The following is a 23,431-nucleotide window of genomic DNA, read 5'->3' as shown; positions in this document are numbered from 1 at the left end:
TTATTCTTTTATTTTGAGACAGGGTCTCACTAAGTTGCTTAGAATCTCGCTGCATTGCTGAGGCTGGCCTTAAACTTGCCATCCTCCTGTCTCAGCCTCTCAAGTAACTGGTACTACAGTCATGCATCACTACCTGCTAAGAACAGGGCTTCTTTACCATCTGTTCCTTACATGAAAGTATGGGGTACTATATCTTAGCTAATATTAAAATAATCATAGAACTGGGATAAGAATTCTATTCTCTAATTCAAAGAATCTCTTATGCATCCCTTGCTCAAGACAATTTTCAGGGGTCTGAATTCATAGCAACGCTTATTTGGACCTAATAGAACACCTTAGCAGCTACATGGGAAAGATGGAGAAAAGATGAAAATTATCAAATCTGAAAATATCTTCTTCTTTCCTCCAAGATAGAAGCAGTCATAAGATATTGAGTTAAGAATGAAAATTCCAAAAAAATACTATGGCACAAGTATAAATTTTACATATGTGTTAATGAGTTCTTACCCTACCATCAGACCCCATTACCTTTGTTCTCCAGACAGACTGACGTAATGAGGTGGGCTAAATGGAGTTTGACAGAGAAAACTGAAGTGAAGGCAACATGAGATGTATAATGCACAAATTTAGTAAGAAACAAAAAACCTGTTCTGTACAGTCATAGTTTTTGGAATTTTCTATGTTGTGAGAAAAATATTGGAGATCCAGTGACAGGGGATCTTAACCTGTAAGACCTGTGATGAGGAAAGAAATAGACTTAATAAATATAATAAAACATTTTTGTATATACAGAAGAATGTAAATGTTTATAGTCCTATGAAAAAGTGATTGTATAGTCAAAAAATATAGGACTGGAGGATAAAAATAAGATTTCATGAACATAAATATTTCATAGATTTTTTGTTAAAGGCAGTTTTTTTTATTTTTAAAATTTCTCATAACTGATTATAAATACTGATACATATTTGCTTATAGTTTGTTTCATATAAAAGGGCCATTAAAATTCAGCATCAGGTTACACAAAGCACTGCAACATTCTTCCCAAGATCCTAGAACCACATGGAAATATACAGAGAATTGCTCCAAAAGTACTGGTTATTGAAAAGAGAGCAGTGTGAGGATTTAGTGATTAAATGCTAGGTAAGGAATGACAGAAAAATAGCATCCTCACCCTATTGTAATAAGTAAGGCATCATGGATTTAGGCAAATGAAAATATAAAAATATATACATATATAATTCTCATCTCTTAATGCATGTTTTAATGTTAATGAATAAGACAAAACACCTTCATAAGCTTTGTGCTTAGAGGTTAACAGATACCAGGACCTTGGAGAAACAAGGAGCTAACTTGCATGAGAAAGAGAAAGAACAAATTACGTTACCTTTGTTCCTGATCCTGAGAGGGAGCAGAAAATGGAGAGGAACTGTAAGAAAAGGAATGAATACACAGGAGAAATGAGAGGAAGGAAAAATAAAGAAACACTGGATTAGATGAGAAATGACCATGAAATTCTCCAATAATTTGGAGACTGAGAATTATTTTAACATTGGCAGATTATTCTGTTCTGGTTTTTGGAATATTATCAACTGTTCCATCTTTCACCTATCCACCCCAATTCTGAAATCCCAAACATGAAATATCAGTGAATTCTAATCTACTCAAGGCATTGTAAAAATCTTTCCCCCCATTTGAATAAAAATCTTGCCAAATATTATATACAGACAAGAGATAATCCAACAAGGAAATGGGGAATTGAGAAGATGAAGAGGACGTGAGGATATGAAAGCTGAGAACTGGCAGGAATTTTGGAGCAAGATAAAGATTTCTGCAGGACACTGATACTTTTTCCAGATCTTAATAGGAAGAGAACAGGCTAAGTTTGCTCCATACTTCAGTCTGCCATGGTATCTTCCTGGCTAAAGGGCATATGGAACCAACTTAGATGCCCTTCAACAGATGAATGAATAAAAAACTTTCCTCTTACAGTGGTGTATTAGTGAGACTTTTCCACTGCTGTGACCAAAACAACTTACGAGAACAAGTTTAGAGAAAGAAAAGTTTATTTGGGGACTCATGGTTTCAGGCTCGAGTCCAGATGGCTGACTCCATTCCTCAGGGCCTGGAATGAGGCAAAACATCATGGCAGAAGAGTGTGGTGGAGGAGAGCAGCTGGGAACATGATGACAGGAAGCAAGGAGATAGGAAGCTCAGCTCACCAACTATAAACCACAAAAGGTGTGCTCTCAGTGACCTACCTCCACCAGACAGACTACTTGCTTGTAGTCACCACCGAGTTAACCCCTATCAGAGGATTAATGCACTGATTGGGGTAAGGCTCATAAGCCAATCATTTTACTTCTTAGTCTTCTTTCATTGACTCACACAAGCTTTTGGGGGACACCTCACATTTAAAATCTAACATGTAATTATGAAAATTAAGTGAAATAGAATGCAGCTGTTTCACTAAAGTAACAAACACAGGTAACAAAATGTAATTTTTCTGCTCTGTTCTCCCGCTCTAGAGAACGGTGGGAATGAAGTCAAAGGACATTATACATGCCTGTCTAAAGTATATCCCCCCTGCATTTCCTTAATATTATGCAACTCTATCATACATGGAAATACAAAATATTGCAAATTTCAAGGAGAAGTTCTGTACTAAAGAACCAAAATATTAATTACATCATCCAATTAATATTACTATTAATATTCTGGGTGAATTGGAGAGAACCTGTGTTATTGTGCTGAACTATAAACTATGCAACCTCTATAAGACTACTGGGAACTGTAGTGAAGCATTCTATTGCTGAAGTTCATAAAGATTTATTTTTTCCATATGAAGAGAAAGTAGATGTTGTCGATATCTATGGTGTAATTCAACAGTTTAATTTTAATGAAACATTTCAAATTTGTCCATTTCAACTGAATTTATGTGAAACTACGTAACATTTTATGAAAATTGTTACCTATAAGATTTGGACATTAGCGGGCACAGGGGCACACACCTTTAATCCCAGTGACTTGGGAGGTTGAGCCAGAAGGATTGTGAGTTCAAAGCCAGTCTCAGCAGTTTAGCCAGGCCCTAAAAAACTCAGTGAGACTGTCTCTAAATAAAATACATAAGAGGGCTGGGGATGTGGCTCAGTAATTAAATGTCCTTAAGTTCAGTCCCTGGTACCAAAATAAAAATATTTGGACATTAGTAAATAACAATAGCCACTTTAAGCATAGGTTAAAGATGTTATTTGTGAAAAAATGGTAAAAATTGTTTAAAAATCTGAAACTAATTTTACACATCTGAGAAAATATTTACAAAGTGCAGACAGTCCCTTTTTTGCAAGTTCCCTAACATACATTTTGGTGATGATTTAGTTTAATAAAACCTGTCCCCAAGAACAAGGTTAAAATTTCAGTTACCGTGATATATTATCTATGAATAAATGGAAAAAGTACAAACTTAACTGCTGTAGCCCTTTAGTCCACATTCACTATCTAATTAACTGATTCACATCATGACAAATGATCAACTGCATCACTGTTTCCAGAGTCTGTTGGTGGTTGGTCAGTGTGCATCTGTTATTTATTATGCACACTGACAATAAAGTGTGTGTTGCCTCCTTGTCTACTGGGGATAAGCTTGTTGATATTTAACAACGAAAAGAGGAAATTGGTAAAGGTGAAAGTACAGTGAGAAAGGAAAAGTGAAAGTGATGAAAGTGAAATATGAATAAAATATAAATTGGAATTATAAAAGGAATAGCTGTTTAGGGGAATGCTGACTTATCTGATGTTCCAGAGACTATATATGCAGCCAGAAGAACTTAGTAAAGGCCAACTTGTTAATGTAAATGTGGAAAGCATTGATAACGTAAAAGATGTCCCAGAGAAAGTGATAAAAAAGGTACAACATAAGAGACTCTAAATTATTTTATGACACTGGTAGTATAAGTTAAATATTAGAAGGTGATCCAGTCTTAAGAGGATGACAGTTTACCAAGGCAGAGAAGATACTTGCACTTCAAGATTAGTAACAGGAAGCCAAGTGATATTCAAAAGAACTCAAAGTTCATCAATAAATAGTACCAATGTGTTCAATTATAATGTACAAAATATTAATTTTACTATTTAATTTTCTTATACATTTGAACCTATTTTACTATTTCTACAAAAAGTAAAGATCATGCATAATCAGAATGTTTCTCATTGGTTAATATGATGCCCTTGTGTGATTTCAGGTTGCACAGGCATTTTTATAGCCCCATGCTATTGTGCAAAGTGAGGACTGCTTGTAATTAAGACATTAAAAAGTATAAAATGAAACTTGTACCTTGGTTTCACATTTTAGATAAAAGATGACCGACTCAGGGAAATGTCTTTTTCTTCCAAAGGGCATGAGAAAACCTAAATATACACTTGCATATTTTCACATTCTTTCATCTCTGTAGGATTATCCAATGGTGCAGTAGAGGCAGGAATTCAAATGTAATCCCCCCTCCCCATGTTTTTAGAGGAGAAATTTAATTTACATATTTCTAGGTACATCAATAACCAAAAGGTGGCCACTGAAAAAAGTTAGGAGGACAATCTTCTCCCGGTATCTAGCTGGCCCAGGATTGCAAAATAAAGATCCACGTTCCTTATTCTCTACACAAAATGTGTTTTTAAAAAAAGTGAAAGATCGGGCTGGGGAGATAGCTCAGCCAGTAGAGTGCTTGCCTCGAAAGCACAAGGCCCCGAGTTCGATCCCCAGTCCCGAGAGGGGAAAAAAAAAAAAAAAAAGTGAAAGATCTAGGGAAGTATACATAGAAAGCAACAGTGAAAAGGGGGAGGGAAGGAGGGATGGGGGAAGAGAGTCCCATCGCCCTCTACCATCCAGCCCTGGAGCCCCTGAGGCTCTGGGGGGCCTTGACATGGCAGGAGGCAGCTGTCAGCTCTGAGCTCTTCCCCAGTTAGGAATGCCCCTCTGGGGGTAGCCAACAAGAATTTCTGTGGCATTGTGGGCTCAATGGGGGCTCCCAGGCCCAAGTGGGCCCACAGAGGGAGCTGAGCAAGCACTGTGGCATGATGTCATCTCTTAATCCGGGAATTGGGAGGCTAGGGCAGATCCAGGGTCTCACGAGGTGCATGTGTGAGGATATTCATGGGGACAAGAGGGGACCAGAATGGAAGTCTTTGGGGTCTCTGCAAATGGCCATGGATAGCAGACACAGCCTTGTCGGCTGCTAGCCATGGGGTAATGCTATCCTCCCCTGTGACCAGATCAGCTGCCACCAGGGACTGACTGCTACCCCTGCTGGACCAGGTGGGTGTGGACTGGAGGAAGACACCTTTGTGGCCCCAGAGTCCTCTGACTGGGGGAAGGGTGGCTAGCTGGCTCCCGGCACCCATCCGTAGTGTGCCTGGGCCCCCGAGGGGCACGGATTTGAGGTTTTGGCTTGCTCCTTTGGAAACGGAAAAGAAAGGAAGAGAGGGAGGAGGACATAGAGGAGGAATAGGAGACAGAGGTGGCAGAAGACGAAATCTGGAATGCTTTTGTGTTAGGTGCCCCTGCTGATGCTGTCTGCCAGCGGAGAATGGGGCTCCTCAGGTGCAGGATCTGCCTTGGAGAAATTCATCTCCAGGATGTGCCGCTGTAAGTGTCATACCCACTCTTCCTGGATGGAAAGGGGGCCCTGGAATTCCACTTCTCAGAACCTGCTCTTGAGGGTGTAGATGTTGCCAACAAACTTGAGGAGTGATGTTTGAGGACGTCAGGGCACCAAGGAGGGGACTGGCCGCACCCTGGGTGGAGGCTGCTCTAACTCTAACAGCTTCCGATGCAAGTCATTGGCCTCCTCGCTCCCCTGACCTTAGAGGTATCTGGGGGACGGGCTTGCGGGCGCTCAAGTTTGTTGATATTCTGCCACTGATGTTCCTCAGACTTCATAGTGCCTGGCGAGCTGGCTGCCAGAGGACGCTCACCGCTGTCAGCTGCCTGGCCAGCCTCAAGCCCTGGCTCCCCACCAGCACTGCAATCAACCAAGGCCAGGCCCCCAGATGCCAGCCCCAGGGGTGGTCGCTTGCCATGGCCAGCACTGCAGAACTTCTTGGTGAAGAGGCGGCCGCCCTGGATGGAACTGCGGTAGGCACCCACCTTCTGGGGCTGATGCTTGATCCACTTGCTCAGTGTCTAGATGGGCGAGCCGTTGGCACACCACTCTGTCACACCAAACTGCCGCAGGTGTGCCCGCGCATGGCTGGCCAGGGATTTGCAATTTTCAAAGTAAATGTCACAGAGCTCGCAGCAGGCCTCGGTGGAGGAGTGGGAGACCTTCTCGTGGAGGGTCTTTGCCTTGAAAGGCAGTTCAGTCTGGATGTAGGTCTTGGCCTTGACCTCTGTGGGGAGGAGACAGTCCTCCTGCAGGGGCCACTTGGCTGCCACTGATCCCAGGTAGCCAGTGGCTGAGGGTTTGGCCCAGTGATGGGCGTCAGGCTGAGCTCCCAGGGAACCAGGGCTGGCCCAGCTCCTGGTTTGCCTGGCCGGCCAGCGAGGGGCGAAAGTGGTGGTGGGGACTGTCCAGGCGCCACTGTGGAGGACCCATCCTCAGCCACGGCAGGAGCCAGGTCTCCGGCTGGCTGCTCCTTGCTGAGGCACCGCTTCTTTAGGATCTCCCGCAGCGTGTTGATGGGCAAGCCGTTGACAGACTACTCAGTCATGCCCATCTGCCCCAGATGGGAGTGTGCATGGCTACACAGGCCCTTGCGGTTCTCGAAGAACTCACAGCAGAACTCACAGCGGATGTCTCGAGCTGGCTCTGGGCCGAAGGAGAGGTTGAGAGGAGATGGCTCCACATCAGAGGCCCAGAAAATGCCGGTGGCTGCGGCGGCTGAGAGGTCCTACTTCCCCCAGGTGCTGGCCTTACCCGCGCCTTCAGCTTGGACTTCTTGACCGGCGGTGGGCAGGGAGAAAGGAGAGGGCCGCAGAGGCGGGAGTCGGCCGCCCCAGCTGGGCCAGGGCTCTGTGCCCGTGTGGGATGCAGATCTGGACTCGGTCCCTCCTGATGAGCCTGTGGAGCACTTCGATGGGGGATCCCTTGGCATCCAGGTCGCTGACTCCCAGGTGGCGCAGGCGTGGCTGGACAGGCCCTTGCGGGTCTCAAACCAGGCACCACAGAGCTGGCAGTCCAGCTCTCTGCCCCCGTCACTATCTAAAGTGAGATTCAGGGGCCCCTCATCCTCAGACTTTGGGGAGGCTGGCCAGGGACTCAGGGACAGCTGGGGGCTCTTGTCCTCATTCTTGGGGGTATGGGAGCCAGTCAGGGCCAGCGGTGCCTTCTTGAGGAGCAGAGAGCTGGGTGGGTGGGCCAGGCTCTTGGTTGAGAAGCCAGGAGGAGACTTGATGGCTTTGTTGACAGCAGGGGTGTCCAGGGGTTTGGCCAAGGTAAGCAGACCTGGCCGGGTAGCCCCAGAGACCAATTCTTTGGACCTGTTGGCCTTCTAGGCCTGGCGGGCAGCCAGAGGGCAACATCAGGCAGGCCCTTCTGCTTCATCAGTTCATAGAGGAGGTCGATGGGGTCAAGACTGCTCTGATTCCGCCACCCGAACTGCTGAAGGTGGGAACGTGCGTGGCTGGACAGGTCTTTATGGGCCTCAAAGCAAGCACTGCAGACCTCACAGGTGGTCTGGCTCTGGGCCTTGAGGTCCAGCAGCTCCCGTTTGTTGCCATGAGGAGCTTCGCTGCTCAGTCGACTAGCCACCTGCTCCAAGGCCCCAGGGACAGGCAGGCTCTTCTTAGGAAGCAGGGGGCCCCCAAGTCCATGGCCACCATTGTGTGTTCCTCAGAACCCAAGCCCGGCGGGGGCGCGGGACAGAGCCCAGGCTCCAGTTTGGCCTTGGGCTGGTTCCGCTGCGGTCTTGGCGGTGGCGGCAGGGTCATGCACCAGGCTAGGGAGATGGGAGGGCGGGGGCGCCCCCTCGCGCGGCCCCGCTGCTTTGTTCTGGGCTTTTGTCACTTGGCACTGGGCGGTGGAGGCTGCCATCTTGGCTCCCGCTCACTGTAATTTTTCATTATCTAAATTATATAGCTTAGAAATATAGTACTGAACGAGCCTGTATCTGTCAATTTGGTAATTTGTTTTAAGGTTTCTCACATCTAAGCTCAACCTTTTAGCACCATACCTGTCCCTGAGTGAAGTTGGGTATCTAAGAACTAAAAACTCACAAATAGGGCTGACTAATTCTAAGGTTCAAACCCTTTCATAGAACCTACTGATCTGAAGTATTTCCTTCTCTTTAGTCCAAGTCCATGGATTCAAGTTTTTCTTGGATGTTAGGAAAACTACTGAAATGAGTCACTTTCTCGTGGAAGTCTGGTAGGTTTGAAGTGTCTGGTACTTGTGTGGGGATAGCAGTTTCCCTACACCCTCCTTTTCATAACTTTTCATCATGCTTTTCTGGATTTACCCCGATACCTGGATTTCAAAGTTCACCAAACCATTTTAACCATTTTTTAAAGGCACGTCAAAACAGGGAAAGAAGAGTTCAAGTTCACATGATTTTTTGATGGTATAATTTAAAATATTTGCATCTCATACTCTAAGGAACTCAAAAATAATCTGATATACTGAGCTTTTATGTTTTGAGTAGAGAGACCCAGGCAAATCAGTTTGATGACTATTTACATGACCTATATTAAGTCAAAAAAGTAGCTAAGTGACATAATAAAATTTAAGTGATTTAACACAAAAAAAGCTTTTTGTAAAATTGAATTTGGTGTTCTTGAGGATTGAGAGGACTGGGATGGGGTTCTGCCCCATGTAGTCAATAAGGTTTCAATGTCTATCACTCTTCAGGGCCCAGTCCTGTTGCCAGATGATGAACCAAGAAAAGGAAGGCATACCTATTCCTCATTGCCTTGACCTGTAACCCACCTCACTTCCAGTCATATTCTGTTAGTGATAATGCATCATATATACATCCTACATGTAAGGGGTGAGATTCAATCTATTGATATACCCAGAAAAGAGTGGGGGTATGGATTTTGGTGAACATTCACTTCTTTATATGGCCCTTTTTATATACAGACCACAGAAAAAGCAAACAGACCCAGGGTCAGTCACACCATTTGGGTAGTCAAGTGTAAAATGAAAATTAAGGACTCCTTGTTAACAGCAAGAAAATAGATAGGAATCCCTTTTTTGTAAGGGGTTCATTATACATTTTTATATTACAAATTACAAAAATAAACATTTTTCTTTTTTTACCCACTCTATGTTTTTTTACCCACTCCATGTTTCTTAATTTTTAATTTGCCATTTCATGTCTTCCTCTTTGAGTCACTGAGATACTTTTAGGGTTTATATATAACCTCATAGGCATGCAGAGTTCTGGTCCAGATATCAGTTGCATGCAGGACTCAATGACTGAGGGTGCCCTGTCCTACAACTGCTTAACCAATGTGCCTTGATGGCCATTGGTGGAGAGGTCAATGTCCCTTCCACTCACCCTGTCACCCAAACTGCTGAAAGATAAGTGACCCTCAAAGGTCTGCATCCAAGGACATGCTTGGTACCTGGATCTGGGGACAGCTGGATTTCTATATCCATGGAATCCCTCACCAACAGCTGTGGGGCTGCCCAACTGATGTTGATAGAGTGTCATCCCGAGGCACTGTGGAATGTGCTTGCCCAACCTGGAGTCTCCTCATGACTGAGTTCCTTGCTAGGGGTGAATGAATAAAGTGGAATTCAACCTTCTAAAGAAAAGAGAACCCAATCTCTATTTCAGAGGAGTTATAGCAATCCTGGGGTAGAGGAGGAAAGAGTGAGGCTAGGAAAACACAGACTCCAGGGAGTGTCAGTGGTCGAGAGTCTGCTGGGGAGACAAGGAGTTAGTAAGAGATGGTATTATCCCTAAGTCATGATTGCAAGTCAATGTTCTATTGTCCCACTGGATTTACCTACAAACTACAAATTTGTTGACAAAAATCATTGATAGTCAGACAACTACAGAGTATTAATTTTCTAAGTGAGGTCCCTGTTCAACTCCACCAGTAATATACCCATGAAGCCTGCCATGAACAAACCACACTTTTTCCATCCCAGGCTCCCTCAAATATGCTGTCTGTTGTACCACAGGGGCTCGTGCAAAGGGGGGTTGAAGGGTGCAGTGTCAAGAAGCACACAGACACTGGGAGTCAGATAAGAGCAGGCTAAGGCGAGAGCTGCCGACTTGTTTACTGTGGAAACAGCACGCTCTTATTTGGTTCCTATCCAATCAGATGACTGCACCATCTTTAAGCCAATCACACAAGGGTTTTGTAATTTGCCCCATGAGACCTTTAGTATATTTTTGTCTTACATTCCGTTTCTTGAGAAGGTAGTTCCATAAGTTTAATTCATTACTCAATATTGCCCAACAATTGTTATTGGAAAGGTAGCCTTAAGATGCTCCCATCTTGTCCCCTTCATCACCCTATTGTGTCTGCGTGGAGGATGTAGGTCTGCAAAGCTTTTAACATGGTTGTCCTTTCAAAATCAATTTGTGAACATTTTGCCCAAGGTGTTTATAGGGTAATTTCTTCTTTCTGAAATTATATTGTTTCCAAAACTTTGGTAGAATAAGGAATTATTTCTAAGTTGTTTCTTACAAGAGGTCTTCCATGATCACTCCAGATGGAAAGGGCTCTCCCTTTAATTAGGTGATTTCCTGCAAGTGACAGTGTACGTGTAAAAAAAGTCACCTTTGGGAATTTTCAAAACTATCTTTTATTAACCCTCATTCTGTACACTGAAAAATATCATAACAGGCATATGTAGTTTGAAAATTTGATTTTTCTGAAACATTGTCCCTATCTCCACTGTAGTCTAGACTTTAATGACTGGCCTTTATGCAGACACCTTTTTTAAGATCAATTATGGGCTAGTTTTCAATATATTACATTTGTGCACGTGACAATCTCTCTTCTGGACTGAATACAATTTTCTCCCAAAGAAAGTATCATTTATCTATATTTTTTTCATAATGCACATACCCTTACCTAGCACACATTGGGTATTCAATAGTTGTGATTTGGGTCAGTGAATTTAGATTAACAAATTTTGCTACATAGAACCTCAAAAGGAAGTACACATAAGAACTTAACCACAACTGGTCATGTAAAAATTCCTTTTAGTGTGACTGTATATCCCTACATCCTGTCTGAAATAAGATGAGTTAGTCTTTTTATTTGGGGAAAAAAAAAAAAACAGTATGAGCATCAATATTTTAGGAGCTTGACTCTTTTTGCAACCTGAATCCTCTAACAAGGTACAAAACCTGCATGCCATGGCCCTGTGTGTGTGTGTGTGTGTGTGTGTGTGTGTGTGTTTTATGTGGGTCATTTTTATCTCAGACCATTTTTTGCTTGTTTTCATGGACTAGAAAAGATTACCATTTTAGAAAGTGGACACATAATTTCAAAGTTGTAGGGATCCCCAAAGTCAGATTGTATAAATGTTTGCACATATTCTTAACAGAGTACTCAGACCATTCGGTATATTGTTTGCCTTGGAAATAGTAAAGTTCCTGGAGTTAGCACCCAGCTCCCATGATTCCCATAAAAACCAGGCCGCTTCTTCCCTTTCCAATGCTTTATGTTCAAATAGCATCCATCAAGGGAAACTTTGGACTGATATTGCTTTGCCTTTTAATTCATTGACTAAAATATACATGAGTGAGAAACTTAATGAGTTGGCTTTTACAAAGAATTTCTCAAAGTGATAAATTATAATACATTACTGTAAAGTTCAGACTTATTAGAATATCAAGGTGATTCAGCCAAGTTAGTTCTCACTCATTATCAAATGCCATGTCTTTAACGGGAGTAATTGCTACTAGTTTTCTGCTTATTCAAGACTCATTACCACTCACCAACACTGAAATGTTAATTAACTCCATCTGACCTTGATCACATCTCTGCATCCCTTTTTGTGGTATTTCAAGCAAAAAGCTCATACCTGTGTAAAATAATTTGTATTCATTTGTGATATAATATAATGTAACTCAAATACCACATGATTTGACATAATGTGATAAACTACATGTTATAAACTAAAATTAAGTACTTTACATGAATTAAACCATTCAATCTTAAAAGATTATTGGTATTATTGCAATTTTATATGTGAGGATCTTGAGGTTTAGAATTTAAAAATTTATGTGGTGCTGAGGATCGAACCCAGTGCCTCACACTAGGCCAGTTCTCTACTACTGAGCCACAAGCCCCAGCCCCATAATTTTTTTTTTTTTTTAAGAACGTAACCATCAAGGCATATTCCAGAAAAGCACAAAGGAGTTATTAAACCATAAATTCAAGAAAAGACCAAAGAATCTACATTTGGGTGGTTCATTGAGTGGTTCAGGATAAAAATAGAGAGCTAAAATACATGTTAAGTGTGCTTAGTCTCAACTAGACATTTCTCAAAGAACAAATTTTTATCTGCTCAACTTCAATTACTAAGATGTTTTACACTATGAGACAATTCTTTGTTCGGTTTTAGGAGGGGGGAAATAAATTCAATTTTTTACTACTTATAAAGGAAAATATTGGATCAAGTTAAATTAAACTATTTGGGGACCAATGAGATATTTTACAAAGATTTCACATTCACCTTCCATGAATTGAATACTAAAAAGAAAAGCAGGCCACTGGGTTAGAGAAAAATAATATCTATGATTAGTTACATGTAATGAAATTTGGAACATGTCACCTATAAATCATTTAAGCAGTTTGCTATGTCCTTTTCTGTTTCTATCTCAAGCCTTTTTCTATAGATAGAAACACATGTTCCATATACCAGTAACTGTTGTTACAGTAGCCAACAGAAGGTAGTTAGAGGTAAGTGAAGGATCAGAAATGTGGCAGCAGTGAAGAGGGGTGACAGTTTTGAAGGCGAAGTTCTGTGTGCTTGATCAGGAGGGCACCCAATGTCATTTAAAAAAAAAAAAAAATCAATGCAGCAAAAGAATGAGACTAATAAGTAGAAGGAAACAGATGATCAGCAATCAACTCTAAAATCTGTATTCAACCAGGCTCAGTGGAGAGCAGCAGTTTTGGGTGATGGTCAGGAGAAGAGTTGGAATGTTCCTCTTGACCCTGCTGCCCTGACCAAACACCATTGCCATAAGATAGAAAAATTTGACTTGTTCTCTATGAAGTTCCATTTGTTAGTAGAGTGAGTCTCATAATGGATGCATATTGGAATCACAGCTTTAAAAACATTGATTCCTGGACCTCGACCCTAATTCTGACTGAATTAGCCTGGAATTTAATGGGCATAGGGAGTTTTATAAGTGTCCAGAGATTAGAGTTTGCCTATCAGCCTGGATACCACTCTTGAGCATTTGTCCTTCCCTTGTATTTTGATTTCAGCCAAGAAACAGAGCCAAATCTTTGCATCCTTACTTGCCAATAATGAGAAGGCTCTGAGAGCAGGTGATCCTCACCATCATTGCCCTTATTACCGCTTCTCTGAGCTCACCTATTTTTCTCAGTGCTGGTCCTGGGATTCTTTACTTCCATTCACGCCTATTGTCCTTTGAGATGACTCCTGCTTTAAATTTCAGTGACTTCAGTGAATAAGTAAATAAAACATTTAAAGAAAAAAGTAGCTGATGGTGGATTGCAGGTACTGAAGAGACAAACCTATAATCCTGTTTCTCACTTGGATGGAACTTGCCCTAACCACATTAACAACTACTTTTGCCTGTAATCACAAAATGAAGAGATGGCTCCCTGATCTGCTATAATCTGCTAATGAGTGCTTTAATGGGTGAATGAATTAAAGAAATTTGTTAGGGATCTGGAACAAAAGTCTAAGATGATGATTCTCATCTCTGTTGGCATTAGATAACCTAAAGAGTTTAAAAAACTACCTGTGTCACAGGGTGACTTCCACAGGTTCTGAAGTAATTTGCTGTCTCCAGGTCTAGACTTGAGGATTTTCTAAGCTCTTCAGATTATTTCAATATGTACCTAACTTCGAGAACCAAAGCTTTAAAGAGAAACTAGTTTCACACAAAGAGATCTAGTTTAACAAAATGGTAATTAAGATAGGAGGAAGCCAGGAACAACTGATGTCAGTTGTGAGTATTTAGAAGGAATAAAGAACATTGTGAGGCAATGGTATAACCCAGCCTGGGAAAGGGATATTAGGGGGACTGAGAAGAGCAAAGGAAAGCTAGATGGGAAAAGTCACGTATTATCAGAAACAATAGGAAATATTTCATTCCCAAATTGTGTGGGTTATTTAAGCCTGAGATGATCTTAAAATTAGTGTGATTTGAGGAGAGTGATGTCTTCAGCTATTATTCTTTTACTCATCTTTGTAAGTAATGCTTTTGAAGACTTGGGTTGGGGGAGGAAGGTTCTTTGAGTAAAGATGAAAAAATCTGCTGGTTTGTCATTTCTCCATTTTGGAGAAAGGAGGTAAATTAGCCAAAGCAGTGTAAAACTTTAGTATACATGCATACAAAACACAAATTTTCAAACCTACATCTATCTCATGCCCATAGTACTGTTTCTCTGATCTTAGACACTTTAACTGTCTTGTATTTAATTTTCTTATAACATAAAACCAAGGTATGAATAAAATAACTCATAGTTTTGCTGCAAGAATCCTATAATACAAATAATGCAGTTCTTTGCTTAGGTGAGCACATAGGTTTTCAGCTAATTGTCTAAATCAATACACTTAATTACTCAATAGAACACTGTTTCCAAAGTAACATTTAAGCACATTCTAGCTCTTTACTACTTAGTTTTAAAAAAAGGCCAAAAAAAAAAAAAAAAACCCTATTAGATATATATATATATATATATATATATTTTACTTCCTGTCTTGTAGGTCATGGAGAAGCAAAAGATACTCTTAAGTTAAATAGGTTCACTTTTTCTTTTCCTAAAATAAAGTTATGACTTTGTGTGAAGAGCACTGAGGTGTGTTTACACTTTGGTCCCATGGTAATCATTGTGAGGTATGTCAGTGCTACTTCATCAGCAATGAGTTGTTTCCTTTCACTTGGTGCCTGTGGTAACAACTAAAAGTCTGAATTTCTCTTTCAAGTTCACTCTCAAATTTGCCCATCTAGTTCTGTTGTTGCCTCTATTCCTTCTCTAATACTTTTCATGTTCTAAGCTTACATTTGTCCCACAAGACTGTGGTTAACTGGCTGAAGTATAAGTACCAAGGAAATTTTAGCAAGAGAGTTCCTATTCCTTGAATAGTCATTTCAATGTTAATATTTCCACTACAAGATGGAGAATAGCAATCACTGAAATTTCAATAGTGTAAGGTGAGCTTTGTGGTGAGTATATTAGGGGCATATTGGGAGCTAGAAACTTTGCTATGTGCCCCTCACCTAATCATGCCTTTCTTTCTTCATCAAAGCAACTCAGTTTTCCTCTCCAGGGCTACTTTTGATCATGTGCTGTCTCTAGTTATACCAAACAGTTCTACTTAGTTGTTTTTACATTTTTGACATGTAATCATTAAACATGTTTATGGAGTACCAGGTGATGTTTCAGTATATGTATATTTAGAGTGATGTTCAGATCAAGGTAAGCATATCTAGTGCCCTGAACATTTATCTATTTTTGATGGTGACAACATTCAATATCCTTTCTCAGCTTTTTTTGAGGTGTACAGCATATTGTTATCTATAGTCACCTTACTCACAATAAAAAACTGGTTATTTCTGTATTTTAGAATGGGTGTAGCCATGTAAAAAGGAAAACCTAGGTTGAAGCCTAGCTCATCTACTTGAACGTGAAGGACTTTAAGCCAGGTGGGAAAGTCTTTAGGGAGTTAACTCACGAAAGAGTACACTTCTGAAGGGAGGCTTGCATTGCAGATCATAGACCAATTGCAAGATTTGTCCCTGCACAAAGGCTCATTTTCACCCAGAAATGGGTCACACACCATCCAGGTATGCATGCAAGAGCAACGTATTCCTCAATAACCAACCAGTTCAGGTGAAATTCTGAATAAAACAGTCTTCAATTATTCTATTAATAGCAGTGAAGACATAGTGTTTATGTGAAAAGTGTTTCTCTAAATGCCCTTGGATGTCAACTTCTAAAATTTTCATATCAATTTTATGAAATGGGTTATATTTTTTTCTTCATTTTATATCTGAGGAAAATATGTAGAGAGAAGATAAAGAACTTTCCCAAAGTCACTTAGTAAAATATTGGAAAAGCTAATATTCAAACAGCTAATTGAACCTATGCTTTGTATAAATCAGTATTCTAGAAATCAATTTTAATGTTATGTTTGAGTGTATACATAACAAGTTGTCAAGTATATTACACAATTAAAATTACATTAAAATGTACAAATTTCTACAGATTTGATTAAATTTAAACTAAGCATTTAAAAGTATTTTTATAGTAGAATTGTGTTTTAGTCATCTTTTTCTCTGCTGTGACCGAAGGACATATTAAGAACTCAGTTGGGGGATAGTTTATTTTGTGACTTGTGGTTTCAGTGGTATTAGTTCATAGATGGGCAACTGTTCTTTGGGTCCAGAGGTGAAGCAAAACATCTTGTTGGAAGTGTGTTTCAGAGGAAAGCAGTTGGGATCATGGCATTAAAGAGAAGGGGAGTGAGAGAAGGAGAGCTTGCCTAACCAAGACAAAATATAAACCCCAAAATCATGTCCCCAATGACCCACACCTCCTCTAGCCACACCCTATCTGCTTGCAGTTACCACTCAGTTAATCCCTATCAGGAATTCACTGAGTTATGGCTCTCAAAACCCAATCATTTCATCTCTGAACCTTCTTTCATTGTCTCACATGAGCTTTGGGGGGACTCCACAATTCTAAACCAAGATAGATTGTCATATACACAGAACATTTTTGATAGATCAAATGACAATGTCATATTCAAATCTTTACATTGGTATTTCTATTGTCACATGTCCTCCTAGCTACCAAGTTATCAGAAACTTAAGGTCAGAAGAGAATTTGGGGAGACAAAGGTATTTCTCTAAGTCTCATAGTTACATAGCAACCCAAGGATTTATCCATTTAATGATCAGTCCCTGTGGGAAGAGGCAGGAAAAGATTTCATCGTGAAAATTAAAAGCTAGAACAAAATTCTAAGGAAAGAAATCCATATCGAGTTCCAAAGTTTAGGTATCTTCTCAAAAGCAGCCCTTTCTAGTTCCAGGATTTTCTTCAAACCAACTGGATAACAGTGACCAATAAGCAAAATAAAGTCCATTTGGACCAAACCATTCAGACACACTAGTGAAAGCACCCAGAAAACCACTCCAGATGCGGGAATTAATACAAGAGACTTTAATAAGTAGACGAACAGAGTGTCTGCCCTTAAGGGCGAGAGAAAGAGCGGGAGAGTGAGTGAAAGTGAGAGAAAATAGAGCAAATAGCAGGGGAATTACCTTTAAATAGTGAAAGCCCACAGGCTAATTTGACCAATGACACAAGAAAGTTAACAATGTAGATTACAAAATGGTGTGTGGGGAGTGGGCAGAATCAGGGGAGAAATAGCTGCAGTCTTGTTCCTTACAACTAGTATGCAAGTATCTTAAACTAGGCCTTCATTTTATTCAATTATGGTGCTCAGAATAGTGACACCTTGATTAGAGAGAAGTCAAATCATAAGCATGTCCAGCTGTGTAAAATTTAAAAGCAAAACAAACTATTATAAAAAGTAAAATAATCTTAACAGCCCAAATGACATGTAGGTACTGAAGTGTCATTGAAGATTTGAGAAGGGTATTGATCAGATTCAATTCAATTTCCTCAACCTAAATGAGTTTCCTGCTTGCCTGTTACTGTATCACATGCAATTAGTACAATAAATTTTATGCTAATAACATCTGAAATCTTTTTTAAATGGTTTAATTGGAAGGACAGGTTATATGCTAGGCAGAATAATCTTCCAAGATATTCATGCTCAAATTCCCAGGAACTACAAATTTATTAATGGAATGAAGGTAGAAGATGAAATTAAATTTACTGGTTAATTCATCATGAATTGTCCAGAAAGGCCCAAAACAATTACTAGCATCCTTGAGCTGTTGGTTCCTTACATGTCTTCAAAAAGGAAACCAAGAGGAGGATCGGAGAATAAGAATGTGATTTACTGGTTTCAATAATTGGAGAGGATCATGAGTCAAGAAGAGGGCAAGGAAAGAGCCTCCCCTAGAGTCTCTAGAGTGCGATGCAAACCTTCATTTTAGTCCAATGAGACATTTCCAACTTCTGACCTCCAGAACTGCTGATAATCCATTTTTTGTCATTTGGTACAGAGTGAAATGAAACAAACACAAGTTATTTGGTTAATGAAAAATTCAGTTTGTGAGATTTGTTTAGCACCCACATCTTAGATTGAGAGAGAAGCAACCATCATTTGAGGTTGATTGTTGTGTCATTTATTGTTTGTACTCAGATCCTCTCCTCTCCCTTTTCCTGCTCCAGTCAGTGGGGCAAGGCGAGTGACTGGGCAGGCTTAATTTCTCCGGTTCTTTTGTCAACTGCTTTTACTATTAGATTCAGCCAGTGGGGTAGGAGTTTGTCATTTGGTCAGAAAGGCAGGAGGAAGGGAGATGACAGGGTATCTCTGCCTCCCTCTCCTTCATCAATCTCTAGAGGTGTGATGGGTCTTTGTGCCTCAGATACAAATCTAGGGATATTTCTGGCAGCTTAAAAAATATGTCTGTGGTCCCATTCTGTGCTGATGGTCCTGGCTTTAGCCCTATTAGATGGCTCTTTACCTCCATAAACACATTATCTTCCATTGTCTTTCAGTTTTTTCAGCAGTTGCATATCACTGAGGAACTGCAATCTGATCTGATAGGCTTAGGGCTTTCTCATCACCTGTTTAACCCAGTCTATTGGTTTAATTCACTATATATGAATACCTGGGGAGCTTCTGTTTTCCTCACATATATAATAAGCTCCCCAGCAGTATGAGGTTACAAAGGTAACTTCACGTATGATTCTAATAACCATAGTTATTGGTGAGCAAGTAGTTTAGGATGGCTATCAGTCCTAGAATCCTTGGATAGGATTTATTCACTAATAAATCAGGATACTGTATAACATGATAAGGATGAGGCTGATGATAACACTGATGTTCACTGTGGTCATGATTAGAGAATTGTAGAAGTGGAAAACCATGATTGAATGATGGTTTTGAGTTGGACCTTTATTACTGAAACAAGTTGTATCTGGGTAGACTGTTTGCCACTTAGTAGCTCTGACCTTTGATGGTTTCATCTTGGTTTTTGCAGCTGTAATATGAGTACTATGCACCCTAGAGGATCTGTTTGGAGAGGATATGGAGATACATAGAAAGAGGTGATACATCGGCACATAGGAAGTTCTCAATTGATAGCAATAGTCCTCATCTTTTATAGTGAACCTCAGTATTAGTAAAGAATTTTGCTTTTCCTAAATAAGATCATTCACTTTTAAAAAATTAAATCCACTAGCATTTGCCAAGCATTTATCTTTTTGCAGTTCTTTTCACTCATGTCCTGTCACTGGCTCTTTGCGGTGCCAAATCCACAGGTATTTGTCACCGCCTGCAGCAACAATTTGCGCAGGTTTTTTATGGGTGGTGGACTGGAAACTGAGCTACCTCTTTTTCTGAGCTACTTCCTTACTTGCTTGCTTATCTATAGAGGATAGAGAAAATGAGGTTTGCTTGCTTTGAGAGGAGAGAGAGAGAGAGAGAGAGAGAGAGAGAGAGAGGCTTTGCTTAAGAGAGAGAGACTACACTTTCAGAAATCTTTTCTTGTTCTGCTGCTTCTTCTTAAAGGTGCGTCCTGCATCCTGTGTATTAAGGGTGCATCTAGAGGTGTGTTCTCAATTCTCTGCTCTGTGATCTGCCTTCCGCCGCTGCCCCTACTCGCTGCTTCTATCTGCTTGCCGCTTCTTCTTTCTGTTAATGACTTTCTGCTACCTGCTACTCTTATGGTGGCTTCTTACTCTCGCCCCCCCCTCCTGTCCACTTATATTCCCTCCAGGAGGTGGAAGGCGGGGCCACGCCAGTTGCGATCAGGCGAGGAGCCAGCTGCCTCATCATGGCAAGGGTTAAAACGAGCAGGCCTAAACAGGCACGCTGGGGAACACCTGTGCACGTGTTTGCGCGTGGACTTAACTGAATACTGCCAGTGATAAATCACCTGAGTGTGCTTATGCTAATTAACCTCCTCACTGCCGATGTGATCAGGTGCCCTTCTGGCTGGCACAGCCCCCAACAATGTCCTAAAGTACTGCCCATCTAGCATAAGGAATTTCACATATTGGTTTTTTTCTTGGTCTTGGGTTGCTCTGCTCAATCTGCATGAAGGATTTCTCTTTTCAAATCCACATTTCAGGCTCTCTCAAAGTACTCCTCATCATGAATTCTCAATACCAAGCTCTGTCTACCAGGCTGGACTATTTTCATTTTTTTTTAATTTATTTATTTATTTGCTATTGGGCTGCTTATTTGCCAGTGAATCACTTTTTTTCTTTTAACCCTCTGTGTCCTGCACAGATGAAGACACAACAGGAGTCACTTTACCTACTGTTTGTGAGAACACTTACCTGTTTGAGGACAATGGAATAATATTCAGCATAAAGAGAAAGACACTTCTCCCAGACATGGAGGACTACTGAACAAATTGAACAAATTGTTTTTTCCCTTGTTCTATGAAACAATGAATACAGCCATTTTCTGAAAATGAATATTGTTAATCATTGGATGGTTAACCTTTACAATGTCAATGTGTTCTCCATATCAAATTCAGTTAAATGACTGTCAGAGATAACAGTTAAGGGAACATTTCACATAGATGAACATAGTAATGCTTTGTTTAGTTCTAAATGCACTGTGAAGGACTTAGGTGAGAGCTAATCTATGTTAAAAAAGCAAAGTATGAGAAAGGACAATTTCACAGAAAGAAAGTGGGAATTTGACAGATAAAATGTAGCCTGCCTTCCAGTCTTTCACAGTTCTTGGTTCCCTGCTATACATTGTATCTCATATTTCCCTTTCTTATTCCCTTTCAATAAAGAACTCACACCAACCAAAATGTGAAAAAAAAGTAGAAAAGAATTATGTTGTGTGTGCACAAGGGTGTGTGTTTTGTGTGTGTTTATATACCCTGAAGTCAGTTTGTGTGAGGCCATCTCTGATACGAGTGGCAGCAAGTTGTTTCTTGATACCTTCCAATCCCAGGCAGGAGAGTTACTTGTTTCCTAGCTGAGAATCACATTTTACACACTCATTTTCTTTGTTCTGATGTTCCATTGTTTCAGATCATATTGAAATTCATGAATTTTAAGAGGGTTTTGCATTGTAAGAAGTTTCTTGAATAGCTCCTTACATTTAAGTTTAATAGGATTTGTGAAATAATTTCTATAAATTTTAATTTCACACAAAGTGTCCAGATTGAAAATCAATGTGTTTACTAATTTCTTATCAGTGTCTGAGCAGCATACGTGGAAAAGTTAATTAAATAAATGTTAAACTTGCTTTGAACATGGAGAAACATACTTTACATTGGAAAAACCAGCCACATTCACAGGAGGCAGCTTGATAATGAACTTGATGTCATTAGGATAAGATATTCCAAGGCAGTGTAAGTTGTCAGTCCTCTAGAGTAGTGCTTGCAAGTCTCCATATGGGAAACTCCAAATAGGTGTAACAAGATATGTATTCCCATGGGCTTTCCTCTTCCAAGAAAGAAATAGAATAAAAGAACAGAATTTTTTTTTTTAATGAGTGACAATTTGAGTCAGATTTAACTATATGATAGTAATTTTCACAATTGTGTTTTTTAATTATTATTAGTACAAAAAAAATCAATTTATGCCTCCAAACACTCAATATGTCTAATACCTCACAAGAATCTCTGCTCCAAGATCGAACAAACACCAGCATCTTAAAGACTGGGATCTTGAGTGAGGTTTCAAAGATTTATTTTTTCAGGTGTCCATCATCTAAGCCTTTCACTGTGTGAATGCTATCAATCAATCACAACTTCTCCCCCATCTATATCACTCATGTTAGGCCGCTTCTATAGGATGCCAGATCAACCCATCAGCTTCATCAAGCTGGTGAAAATATGTGTCAAGTCAATCATTGCAAGCCATCTAGGAAAGACACCTTACCCATTAAATTAAAATTTTACTCTTCAAATCAGTGCACTAGTGTCATGAAGACACAGGCTTTGTGTCTTAATTTTAACACCTGAATGCAAGGCTATTTACAGCCACATTGCTATATGGACAATTTGTCTTCAGTTTTTATCACTTTATATTTGGGCCCAATTGTCCTTCTATAGGGACTTCTGGGGCTTCTGTTTTTTTTTTGTTTGTTTGTTTTTTTGCTTTTTCTTTGTTTTTCTTTTTTCTTTAAAATCTGCTTTCAGAATTCATGTTAAAAATGTTAAATTGTATTGAACAACATTTATGCTAGTTTACCCACAACTGAAAGTCCTTATATGGCTTCTAGATGATATCTTCCATTATGAATACCTTAATTTAAAACTTTTTGTTTGTGATACCAGAAGACAGATATTTTACAGGACTGAGGAGCCTCTCTGGTTGTCGCGCTTCCCGCCCACAGAGAGACACGACACCTGGTTCTTTTCAGCCCTTTTATTGCGTGCACCCCCTTCCTCTCAGTTCTTTCTTTGTTCTCCTTCTTTGAGGAACTTACACTCCAAAATATACAGTACTGTAACCAATCAGCATTTGAGCACGAGGGGAGAGCATGAACAGATACAGGCAGTAAATGCAGACATGCAGTGATCATGCACTGTCCATGAGGGAACTTAACCAATCCCTGGAACTTCCTCAAAATGATGTCAGTTGTTTGTGCAAAAGCCAACCATACTGGCAGCCTGCCAAGTGCCATCTTGGCTACGCATCTAAGTAAGCCAAGCCAGCTATACCACACCCAGGCAGCCAAGCCACACCCAGGGCCAGGGGTCCGCGGTGCCCCGACAGTTCCCCCTTTTTTCTTTTACAAGAAAAAGGCTCGGGACCGTGCCTGTCTTAGGCGGAGTGGTCAACCACCGTCCTTACCCGTCATTGGATAACTGCAGAGTATGCTACAGCTCCTGTCTTAGGTTGGTACGGTGTCACCTCCTTCCTTACCCATCTTTGACTACCGGTCCAGCATCGAGAGCCATACTTGTGGGGAACTGCCGGCCTCTAGGGCAGTCATGGCCTGATGAAAAATAATCTGGTCCATTTGTTGGGTGGCTCGTAGTTGTACAACCAGGCGGGTGAGGAAAAAGATACCAAAGAGGAGTAAAAACCCCAAAGTGCCAAGGCTTGCCCACTGTTTACAAAATTGAGAGCAGAAGAAAACCATTTAGCCAGCTCAGACATAGAAGCAATTTGTACCCTAGTAGAATTAACTTTGACAATTTTAGCCCT

At 40.5% G+C, this 23,431-nt stretch overlaps 1 pseudogene; it reads right to left on the bottom strand.

The window, feature by feature from the left end:
* Positions 1–5,540: 5,540 nt before the first annotated feature.
* LOC124974069 (protein Wiz-like) lies at positions 5,541–8,021 on the bottom strand (annotated as a pseudogene).
* Between the last annotated feature and the right edge of the window lie 15,410 nt (positions 8,022–23,431).

This window comes from Sciurus carolinensis, unplaced genomic scaffold (assembly GCF_902686445.1).
Source record: "Sciurus carolinensis unplaced genomic scaffold, mSciCar1.2, whole genome shotgun sequence".
Classification (NCBI taxonomy): Eukaryota; Metazoa; Chordata; class Mammalia; order Rodentia; family Sciuridae; genus Sciurus; species Sciurus carolinensis.
This window is presented reverse-complemented; position numbering and strand designations above follow the sequence as displayed.